Here is a 12,143-nt window from a genome sequence, read left to right as displayed (position 1 = left end):
GCCAATTCTTGACAGGCTTGCTTTAACTTTCTCTCCCTGAAGTTCTTTGTCTTATATTCTCTCTCCACTGAAATTGTGACACAAAGGTTATGACAAGCATGTGAAAATAGCTAGTGACTTATTAATGTCTGCAATGACTTGAGCATCACAGAGTAGCACAGTGTGCCTTCAGTGATCGCCTTTCTTTCCTTCCATATATTGCACCCAATCTCTTGAGCTGTCCTGAAGTGTCACATTCCTTCAGTGAAAGAAGATCAGTGCATTAATACGCTTCTCTATTTCGAAGCTCATACTTACTTGTCACATTAATATTTTGCTTAAACCAACTTGCCCTGCAATATAAGAATGTAAATTACTCAATTCTTGAAATCCTAGTGCAGGCTTTTTTCCAACATTCAATTTACACATATATTGAAGTAATGGACATTCTTAACAAACAGGAATTTTCATTTATTTATGTCCATCCAAATGGAATTGAAAAGACAATATTGAAACGGTTTTTTTACAAAGTGGATTTAATAGTTAACCTCTTTCACAAACCCTTTAAAAAAATCTTTCTTTACTCAGTTTTGGGAAATGATTGCCTTTCTTCCTCTATCCTTAGTTACTTTGTTGTGTTTTAATAATACGGTCATTTTTATTGGCTTAAATTTGAGTACAGATATGCAAAGGCTGTCCTTGTAGGCTACAGCTTATTTTGTTTTTCCTTCCTCCAGAAATTTAGAACATGGCTTGTCAATAACAATAATAACACAGACTTTTGGGAACAAGTCTGTCATTGCACCCAATGATGGTTTTGAATACAGAAGATAAACGAAGGGAATTTGAGGGAACAGCTTAACATTCCTAGAGCAAAACAATTCTTATTTATCTTTGAAGGAAATAGAAGACAGCTAATAAAATGACTTCTTCACACCTTCTTCTTTATCCTTATGTTTTGGCTCCTCGCTGTTCTTTCAAAAGGATATCATCTGCCTGATAAAAGTGTATGTACATTTTGATTCTCACTATTCTTTCTGAAATAACATTTTTGTCCACGATTGCCATTTTTTTAATCTATATTCTTAATAAGAATTTTGATTGTGATTGTTAAGTAGATTAAGACAGCAAATCATTATGCAAAGCTTATGTTCCACTCAAGTTATAATAAAACATGCTAATCATGGAATGTTCAAGATAAAATTATTGATGAAAATAGTAATAATATTTAAATTTAGGCAGAAGGCATTATCCTAAGTGCTTTCTTTAGCCTCACAGCAAACCTTAACAGAGGTTTCACTACTATTCGAATTTTACAGATGAAGAAACTAATTCTTTCAGAGATATAATAACTTGTTTACTGTATCAAGGAACTAATTAATAGGATGTTAACTTTTCAAAATTTCAGAGCAATCTAGAAGGTGTGATCATGTTTATGCTTGCTGCATATCCATGTGACTCATAAACAATTTAAGACTTTCACCCTCCGTTAAAGTCTGTCATATCACAAAAGTCTGATGGCTACTTAGTCCAAGCCAAGATGATGGGGTAGGTCTGACTTCTGTAGAAAGACACACTAATATGATTTCTTGTCTCTGCAAAATTTTATATTTTGGCTGAAAACAGTATTGTCTTCTGAAGAAATGGTATATCTGTTCTTTTTTTTTCTGGGAAGGATTCACCCTAAACTAAAATCTGTTGCCAATCTTCCCCTCTTTTTTTTTTCTTTCCCAAAGCCCTGGTGCATGGTTGTATATCCTAGTTGTATGTCCTTCTAGTTCTTCTGTGTGAGCCACCGCCACAGCATGGCTACTGACAGATGGGTGGTGTGGTTCCGTGACCAGGAGATGAACCCAGGTCACCAAAGCAGTGACAGTGCCAAACTTTAAACACTAAGCCATCAAGCCTGGCTCAAGAAATAGTATATGTTAAATATATCAAGATCGTGCAACCAAAGCTCTGTTCAAATACTGAGAGAATCAAATAATACTTCCGCATACCTTGTATCCTTTGAACTTCCTATTAATCACACAAAGTAGGAAGGACACACACACACACACACACTTTGTATAATATAAGGAAACCGAGGCTCTGAGAGATCAGGTGGCTCAGTTCTAAAGTCTAGGTCTCTTGATGCATTGTTTCCCGTACACGCATGTTTCGCTTGAAATCTTAAACAACAACTGTAGCCTGTTGTGCTAGCTCTCTCAGAAGTAATCTTGTTGAAACTTTTAATTTTACAGAAGGACTAACTAAGATCCATAGAAATAATGAGATTTGCTCAAAGTTTTGAATTTTTAGGTTATTGTGCCACCAACTATCTGTTTGTTCTTCTATAAATCATATTAGTCCTCCAGTATCAGTGTATGATCTGTCAGATAAGGGGTTGGTTATGAACTTTCTGTTCTCTTGCAATGTCACTGTGTATACTGCAGTATGTTTCCAGGCCAGTGGGGGCAGAGCCAAAACAAGAACAGATCTCATGGCTCCATTCCTATTGTTCTCATCACTCACGCTCTTCATTTGAATTTGCGTACATGTAGTACTGAGATAGGTTGGCACATCCCAACTCTAGGTGAACACAGAATTTATGTACAGACATTTCTGCATACACAGAGTTGTGGGAGGAGAAGGGACAGTGCTGCGAAAAGCACTGGGCTTCTAAGTAAGGTTTTAATACTTTGACATTACAGAATTTCAGATTAATGTATTATCCACAAACTAAAATGTTAGCACATTATTTAGTGTGGTCCTTAATGGTAGTATTTAATTAAAACAGAATTGCAGAAGAGTAATCAGTGCTTAACTGTTCCTAAAATGGGTGCTTTGCTGTGAATATGAATTGAGTCCCTTTGTCCTCTGTGTAAAAACTCTTCCAAAAAATGAACACTCACCTTGCCTTTGGCACTTTGTTGTATTTATTTGTGCCCCACCCACATATGGAAGCTCACTCTCTCTTTTTATTTTCTTTAAATCAATGTCATGTGCCAATATCCTGCTGGCTAGCCACCAAAGTCTACGTGTGATGAACAAAGAGAGTTTCTTAGTCAACTGACTAATGTTTTGGAGATAAACAAATCTAGCTTGAGTGACCTTGAACCAACTCTCTGTTTATTTAATTATAGGGCTCTTGAGAGGTTTAAATGAAATCACACACATACACACACACAATTAACCCTGTGCATGGAACATGGTAAGCACATGGTGAATGTTCGTTATGGTTTTGTTTTTGACATAAAGACCGGATTATCTTTGTGAAAGCTTCCAAAATTGAGACAAATATTAAACATTGTTATAATTTGTGATATTTTACAATTAACATTAATCAAAGTATCTTTCAAAATGAAATAGGAATCTGAAAATTCTTTTTGGGAAATTAAGCACATTAAAAAAGAGGGCAAGCACATTAGATGGTGAGCCTATCAGAAATCAGAATGACAGAGTTCTGGAGTTACTATCTAATTATTTCACAGATCATTCATACTTTTCAGTAAGAAGCTAGCATTAAAATATACACAATGAAAGCTCCTCTGTACCATTGATTTCCAACTACTTCCACGTCAAGATTCACTTTCTTTAGTGGAGCTGACCCTCAATATATTTGCCAAAGTATTTGCTATGCAATGAACATGCATCCATGTCTTGGATAGATGTAAGATTTCCATTGACCTGGAAATATCAAAAGATCTTATTATATTCAAGTACTTCTGAAATTTCTTTTAACTATTTCTTAGAAACCTTATGGTAAAGTTTTGTAACTTTTCTTATATGTGTATATTGCTACAGAGTGTATAAAAATGGTTACATGAATTACCTATATAATCCTGCAGACAGCACAGAAGACGTTATTGTATTCTTTTAAAATTTGATGTAACTAACATTCACGAAAAGACATGAAGTGATTCAGTCAGTTCTTGCTGGTAAGTGCTAGAAGAAAGCCTAGTACTCTCTGGCTTCAAATTCCCTGTGTATTTTATCCACATCTTGCTGACTCCCAAAAAGATCTAGAATGTAAATGGGATGCCCAACAGTCACTTAGAAGTTCAGAATGTTTATAAGACAAAAATAGGGCTTTGATTTATGACTCAATTCTTTGATAGTTCTTTATTTGAATTTTAAATGATCCCTATTCTATTGTCAGATAACGTATACCATGAGAACTCTCAGTTCGGTTAGCCAGATGGTAGAGCCAGGAGACAAGGGAAGACCCAAGTAGATTAAGTATGGAGCTAGAGGCAGGCATATGATTAGAATGCAAAGCCTCCATTCTCCATCCATGCTTCTGATGCTGGGTTACTCTCTCCAAATGTTTTACACAGTTGCCAAAAAATCTGCATAGAAATAATATTCATTTGTGCTCACAGCATTCATTAGTTACCCTGAATTTTCTCTGAATATCAAATACATGCCCAAGTGAGATGAGATATAAAAGCAGCAGGCAATGCAATCCAATTACCCAAGGAATATTGCCAGTCTTCGGCATAGCAGCCGAATGGCTGAGCCTCAAGGCCCTTATACGTGTATCTCTAATTGCTTATATTTTGGAGTTTGAGTTGGTCATCAGCTTTAAAGAACCTAATAAATTGCTTAAAACAACATTTGGCTTTTTAAAGTCTTACGTGCATTTGTATTTTGAACATATATCTCACCCATCTTAGTGTGAACGTCTCCATTGCAAGGATCCTTCCTTGGCTTGTCCTGTGATACCCTGTGCACGACCTCAGATTTAATCACTTACACATTCCTTCTGCCTATACTTCCATATCTGTTCCCTTCCTCTGTAATTCTAGCCAACTTACATTTATTCCTTAAGTGACAGCATCCCTCAACATATTTTTCATTGTTTACTGATTCATTTATTCTACTGAGCTACAGGGTGTCAGTGAACTGACTGCAAGATGACACATAGAATGCTGGCAGGCAAGGCATGGAAAAAATGGAGGGAATATGGGCGGGCATTCTAGATTGTTCAATTGAGGAGATCTATGTTCCCCAATCAATATTCTTTGCTTTAAAATTGCTCCTGGATTTATACATAGTGACACTATCCAGAGCACTATATTTCCATCTGTGCTTATAATTGCAATTTTGATTTTTTATTTGGATTATAAACCTATCCCAGCTGGGTTTTCTTGTGTGGCTTCATTCTGGATGGCGGAATGAGATCTATTGAATATTATAAGCATATTGCAGCTTAAAAAGTACTTTTTCATTTTACCCTAGGGCAGGTGGTTCCATTTACATTTTTAAAAATAAGGACTTGGAGGTTATTGATTACAACTTGCCATGCAGTACAAGCCAATTTCATTTGATTCTATACACTGCAAATCGTAGCCTCTCAGCAGGTTGTCTAAGGTTATTAAGAAGATAGTTTTTAAAATTAAAATATACGCAGCTCTATTTCTAACAATACCCTTCTTCATTCAGTCACTCTTTTCTGGGCACCTTCTAGGCATCGAGCTCCGCACTGGCTGCTGAGTGAACATGGGTGTTCTAGATGCCCTTCCAGCCAGTGATGACTTCGTTTATAGTTTGATAGTAACTAGTACCATTTTCCGAATGGTCCAGTTCTTCCGGGCATGTGTCAGGATTTCTCTTCCTCTCTCCCTTGTCTTTGTCTGGTATGTGTGACCCGTTCTGTCCGATAACTTGTAAGCACAAGCGTCACTTCAGATTGAGTTTTTGTCATTGTGAGACTAGTCAGTATTTTTTTCTTCCTGCTACTGAAGCCAGCAATGCTCCAGGGAGGGTCTATTCCATCAGCCTGGTTCTGAGAGAAAGGACAATGATAACATAAGAGCCCACAGTGTGCACATGATGGGTATTCTGTGTGAGAAGAGAAGACATTTTATTTTTAGGTTACTGAGGTATGGAAGATCGTTGGTGACTGCTGCATCACCTCGGTTATGCTGATTGATCTAGAAAGAAAACTTTCTAACTGAATTGCAAACTTGATTTCAAAGGTTCCTCGGTATGATTGGAAATCTCTCTCTCTCTCTCTAAATACATGTATGTTTTTTCACATATATAAAAATATGTGTATATGCGTATATATGTATAATACCTATATATATACCCACACACAATCCTTTATACATTAAAGCCAATGAGACAGGCATCTGAGCTTGGTGTCATCAATGAAATCTCTCCTCAGGCCAGTGCTCTATGAGCTCCTGTTGACTCCTAGAGAAGGAAGGGCTGTAAGCAGAAGCAGAAAGATAAGATTTTACACAAAATCTGTGACGCATTAGCAGATGGCAGTAATGAGTCAACACAATATAGTACCTCCTTTGAGGACTTTGTGCACTTAACTCTGCCACTTCACACGAGTACTAAATTCCAAGGGAAACTGCGGTTAGTGAAATCGTTGATTTAGGTGAAGGATATTATCATTTATTCTCAGTCCTCCAAAGTTAGATCCATTTTTAAAATAATTCATAAAATAAATAATTGTAAATAAAACAAATATTATTTCTTTTCTTCTTAAGATATCAAACATGTAAAAGTGTATTTTAAATCATTTAGTAGGGGGAAAACAACAGGGTATGAGCAAATATTTGGGATAAAATGACTGACATGTAATGAAGCAGACCATGCAAGTTCAGCCTCTCTCGCCATCTAAGAAGGGAAAAGAAATTATTTTTCTATGTCTTACTCTCACTTTGTCTGCCCTGAAAACTTTAAATAATAAAAATAGACAAGTGTTGGGCCCAGCCCAGTGGCGCAGCAGTTAAGTGCAATGTTCCACTTCGGCAGCCCAGGTTTCGCCAGTTCGGATCCCGGGTGCAGACATGCCACTGCTTGGGAAGCCATGTTGTGGTAGGCGTCCCACATATAAAGTAGAGGAAGATGGGCACGGATGTTAGCTCAGGGCCAGTCTTCTTCAGCAAAAAGAGGAGTATTGGCAGCAGTTAGCTCAGGCCTAATCTTCCTCAAAAAAATAAATAAATAAATAAAGTGTTGGAAATTCAAACTTTCTCTTTAATGGGACCAGGTTTGAGGTATGACAATAAGATGAAAGGAGGGAGATTGGAATATCAATTAGAAGGCAAGGGTGGATATATTAATCTTTGAAATACATCTAAATATTGATATTGGTGCTTTAGTCCTATTCAAATTCTGAGTCACAATTGACCTGGACTATAATATCTACATACATGTTGAGTTTTAAAGTTGGAATTTTCTTTTCTTTTCATTATTGAGAAAATTGCTGGTTGCAAAGATGAGTGTGTGTTCTTCTTGGAACTATTGTGGAAAAAAGGTAATGCAAATGCTCATGAATGGAGAGACTTGTGCACGTGGCTGTCATGCTTCTGCTAGGTTCTATACAGGCACTATTTCATTTAAGTCTCAAAGTTATCCTGAGAATTGATACTATTCCTTCCATTGTTTGACATCCCTCAGCTGATAAATAAAGGACCACATTCCGCATCATTTCTGTCTGACTACAAAAGCTGTCCTCTTTCCACTAGGAGGACCCAAGTAACAATGATTTGTTATCAAAATAGCATATCTGTCATTTAACCACTAAGAACTGAACTTGTCTTTGAATGCAATGTTTCCAGTTTTATTTTAAAGATTTAAGAATATTAAAGATATTAAGGATATTAGTGTTAATAATCAATATTAGTATTAAGGATATTAAAGATTAAGAATGTGAGAAATTTATAAAAGTTTACTGTCTTCATGATACATATATTTTATAAGTAAAGTATCCGATAATGTAACTGAGCTAATGTCAGCAATAGCATCCAGTGGGTGATTTTAAATCACCATGCAGACGAGTGGTCATGTGCACTGTGCTCCCTGTCAGCCAAGCCATAAATGATTGTGTGCTACTCCTAAACTTCATAAATTCAAAAAGGAAACTCATCAAGAGTCCCTTTTCACAAAATATGCAGCCTTCCTTTGCGTAAAAGCAAGAGACCCTAGGGAAACTTACATATTAATATCCATATTAGTAAGGGGAATAAAACTGATTTGGCTAGCAGCATACAAAACTGGGGACATCTGAGAGATTGGTTGTTTTGCCCTGTCAGCTGGAAAGCATCCAGCTCATTTTCCTTCATGCTGTGAATTGGAGTAACTATTCCTACAGCCTCACTAACTTGTCCCACGGTGTAACCAAGGGATGGGACAGGATGTCATACCTCCAAATAAAATTAAAATAAAATAGGGTAAAATAATAAATAAAAGAAAAGGACCCTTTTATCTACTGTGAAATTTGAAGTAGTTGAGTTTTTATCCCCAGACATGTTTTAAGTCAACCTGGTGAAATTGTAATTTATTAGTACCAGAAACAGTATTTGGCTCAAGTTTTCAGCACCCTGACTTAATCCCTACCAAATTTTTCTGAACTCATGCTGTGGAATTGTATGCTGGAACAGTAAGGCACAAGTGAACGAGGACTCTCTCCCTTTTTCTGGCCTGAGCAGCATTGCCATTAAATAAGTGAAGGAAATTGCAATAGTGAAACAAAGTATCCATTTTTTTTTTTTTGTTCAACCTATTTTCTTAGTTTCTTTAAGTTTATCTTTTGTGGAAATAATATTTAAAGAAAAAAGTCACATATAAATTTATTTAAATAGTTAAATAGAGAGGTTTTCCATTTTAATGAAGCAGAGCTCCCAGGAGTGAGGTATTCTAGTCACTTTTCACAGTGTTTTTCTAATGCCACTAATTCCCCTTCACTGTAATGGGATTTTGTGTCGTTGACATTCTCATGAGATTTTTATAATATAAATCCATAGACATGATGTTACAATGTCAAATGAAATAAGCTAGCAAGTCTATGGAGATATATGTCAATGATGCAAATATTCTAACCTGTAGAAGTAGCAATATGTCAAGATGATGGCAAATAATACCAGGGGATTTCTGGGGACACTATTTTCTGGAGCAAAAACAGTGTAAAAAGAATGTCAATGCAATTCTATTGAGACAATGATCGGATTGTTAAACTATGATAAAAGAAAGATTGCTAGTGTTTGCGATCATCTAAATTATTTTTTCTATATTTGGGGAGTTGATATTTTTATAAGCCCCACCGCAAAGCACTTAAGAGCTTCTCATATCTTAAAAAGAAAATCTCTGGCCTTATAACAATCCAAACCAAGAGGAAGGGAGACTATCCTGGGACTTTAACATCAGGAAAACATACACCTTTTTACTCTGTGCCTTATCTGAATCTGAATGTTATCTATTGAAATAACCATTAATATTCTTTGCTTCTATGCTTATTTTCTAGAGGTCGTTCAACTTTGGCAAAATCTGAGTTTGATATAGTCAGATAGGTTCATAAAACTTCCCAAATGTGATTTCTTAAAATGAGGCAGGACCTTAATCAGATAAATGGAGGAAAGGGGCTAAAAAAAAGGTCATCCATAATTTAATTCTTTAAGTGTATTCAAGATAATGCCACAAGGAGAATAATTTGACCTTACTGGGTAAAGTAATTTATTATAAATAGATATTTTTGGTGCCACTCATTTAAGTTTCTGCACATGAATGGAGTCCAAAATAAAATATTGAAATTCATGGTTTTGAATTATGTGAGCTATTCAATCATTACTGTTGGAGCACCAGACGTAGGAGTAATTTCCAGCAATGGAGTTATTAGAGTGATAGTGAAGTGGCCAAGAGAGCTGTCCTGGAACACCACTTGAAGAAATAATCAAAATAATATCATTGCCCCTCAGGAGGAAGAGGAGCTTATATCCACAAACACATGTATCAAACCTGTCAAATGGCTCAAAATACTTTCAAGTGGATTTTAACTTCTTTCGTCATAAAATTCTTGTGATAGAGATAAAGGAAAGGATTGTTCTATTTTTTGCTCGTGGAAATGGACATTAGATCTAGTCAATTTAGTTCTTTCTGATTATGGATCTAAGTAGAATCATGTAGAATTCAGTTACATCTAAAATATCCCAATTTTTATTTATTTCAGAGTAGTTTGAATATGTACATAAAATGAGACTATTTTTGTTTAATATTCTACTTCTTTCTAAATATTATATTTCTCCACATATCAAATTGTGAGTAATTCTAGTTTTTAAATGCTCCATTTAGTTTCTATTGTAAAATTCCATTTCTGGAGAACTGACACCAACATCATTACTTGATGTAAAGCTACAGTAATCAAGACAGTGTGGTATTAGAGAAAGAATAGACAAATATGTCAATGCAATAGAACAGAGAACCAGAAATAGAACCACATAAATATAGTCAATTGATCCTTGATAAAGGAACAAAGGTAATGCGATGGAGCAAAGATAGTCTTCTCAACAAATGACACTGGAGAATTGGGCATCCACACGCAAAATAAGGGAATCTAGACACAGACCTTACATCCTTCACAAAAACTTACTCAAAATGGATCATATACCGAAACGTAAAACACAAAATTATAAACTCATGGAAGATAATATAGGAGAAAACCTGGATGATCTTGGGTATAGTGATGACTTTTTAGATACAACACCAAAGACACAATCTATAAAAGAGATAATTGATAAGCTGGACTTCTGCAAAATTAAGAACTTCTGCTCTGTGAATGACAATGTTAAGAAAATGAGACGACAAGTCACAGACTAGAAGAAAATATTTGCAAAGGGCACATCTAATAATGGACTTTTATCCAAAATATACAAGAACTCTTAAAACTCAACAAGAACTCAACTCGAAAAAATAGACAAAAGACCTTAATAGACACCTCATCAAAGGTGTACCAATAGAAAATATGAACATTTAAAGGTGTTCCGCATTGTATATCAGGGTGATGCAAATTAAAATAACAATGAAATACCACTACATTCCTTTGAGAAAGGCAGTAATCCAAAACCCTGACAACACCAAATGCTCTCAAACATGTGAAGTAACAGGAATTCTCATTCATTACTGATGTGAATGCAAAATGTTACAGTTGCTTTGGAAGACAGCTTAGGAATTTCTTACAAAACTAAACATACTCTTACCACACGATCCAGCAATCACACTGTGAATTAATCACAGTTCATTAAAGAAACAAAGTCAATAAGAGATAGAAAGATATAAATAGATACAGACATATAAGAGGAGATTTATTATAGAAATTGTCTAACACAATTATGGAGGCCAAGAAGATCCAGGATCTACAATCTGCAATCGGGAGCACCATGAAAGCTGGGGGTGTAATTCAGTCAAAGTCCAAAGGCCTGAGGGTCAGAAGCCCATGGCATAAGTCCTCGTCTGAGCTCAAAGGCCTGAGAACCAGGAATTCTGATGTCTGAAGGCAGGAGTAGATGAATGTTTTAGCTCAAGCAAAGAGAATTCACCCTTTCTCTACCTTTTTGTTCTACTTGGTCCTGGATGGGATTGCATGATGCCCACCCACATTGGTGAAGGTGATCTTCTTTACTTAGTCTACTGATACAAATGCTAATCTCTTCCAGAGACACCCTCACAGACTCACCCTGAAATAGGGTTTTACCAGCTACCTGGGCATCCCTTAGCCTGGCCAGGTAGACACACAAAATTAGCCATCATACACTCCTTTATATTTACCAAAAGGAGTTGAAAACTCTTGTCCACACAAAAACGTACACACGAATAGCAGCTTTATTCATAATTGCCCAAACTTGGAAGCAACCAAACTGTCCTTCAGTTAAGTGAATGGATAAAAGAATGGATAAATGTGGTATATCCAGACAATGTAATATTATTCAGTGCTAAAAAGAAATGAGCTATCAAGCCATGAAAGACATGGAGGAAACTTAAATGTATATTACTAACTCAAAGAATTCAATCTGAAAAGTTTACATACTCTGTGGTTCCACCTACATGACATCCTGGAAAAGATAAAACTATGAAGACAGCAAAAAGATCAGTGGTTGCCAGGGGTTAAGAGAGGAGAGAGATGTATAGGTGGACCACACAGAATTTATAGTGCAGTGAAACAATTCTGTATGATACCATAATGATGTATCCATGTCATTACACATTTGCGCAAATTCAGAGAATGTACAACACCAACAGTGAATGCTAATGTAAACTACGAACCTTGGGTGACAATAATGTGTCAATGTAGGCTCATCAATTGTAACAAATGTACTACTCATGGGGATGTTGATAATAGGAGAGGCTATGCATGATTGGAGGCAAGGGTTAAATGGGAAATCTTTTGC

This window comes from Equus caballus, chromosome 2 (genome assembly GCF_041296265.1).
Source record: "Equus caballus isolate H_3958 breed thoroughbred chromosome 2, TB-T2T, whole genome shotgun sequence".
Classification (NCBI taxonomy): domain Eukaryota; kingdom Metazoa; phylum Chordata; class Mammalia; order Perissodactyla; family Equidae; genus Equus; species Equus caballus.
This window is presented reverse-complemented; position numbering follows the sequence as displayed.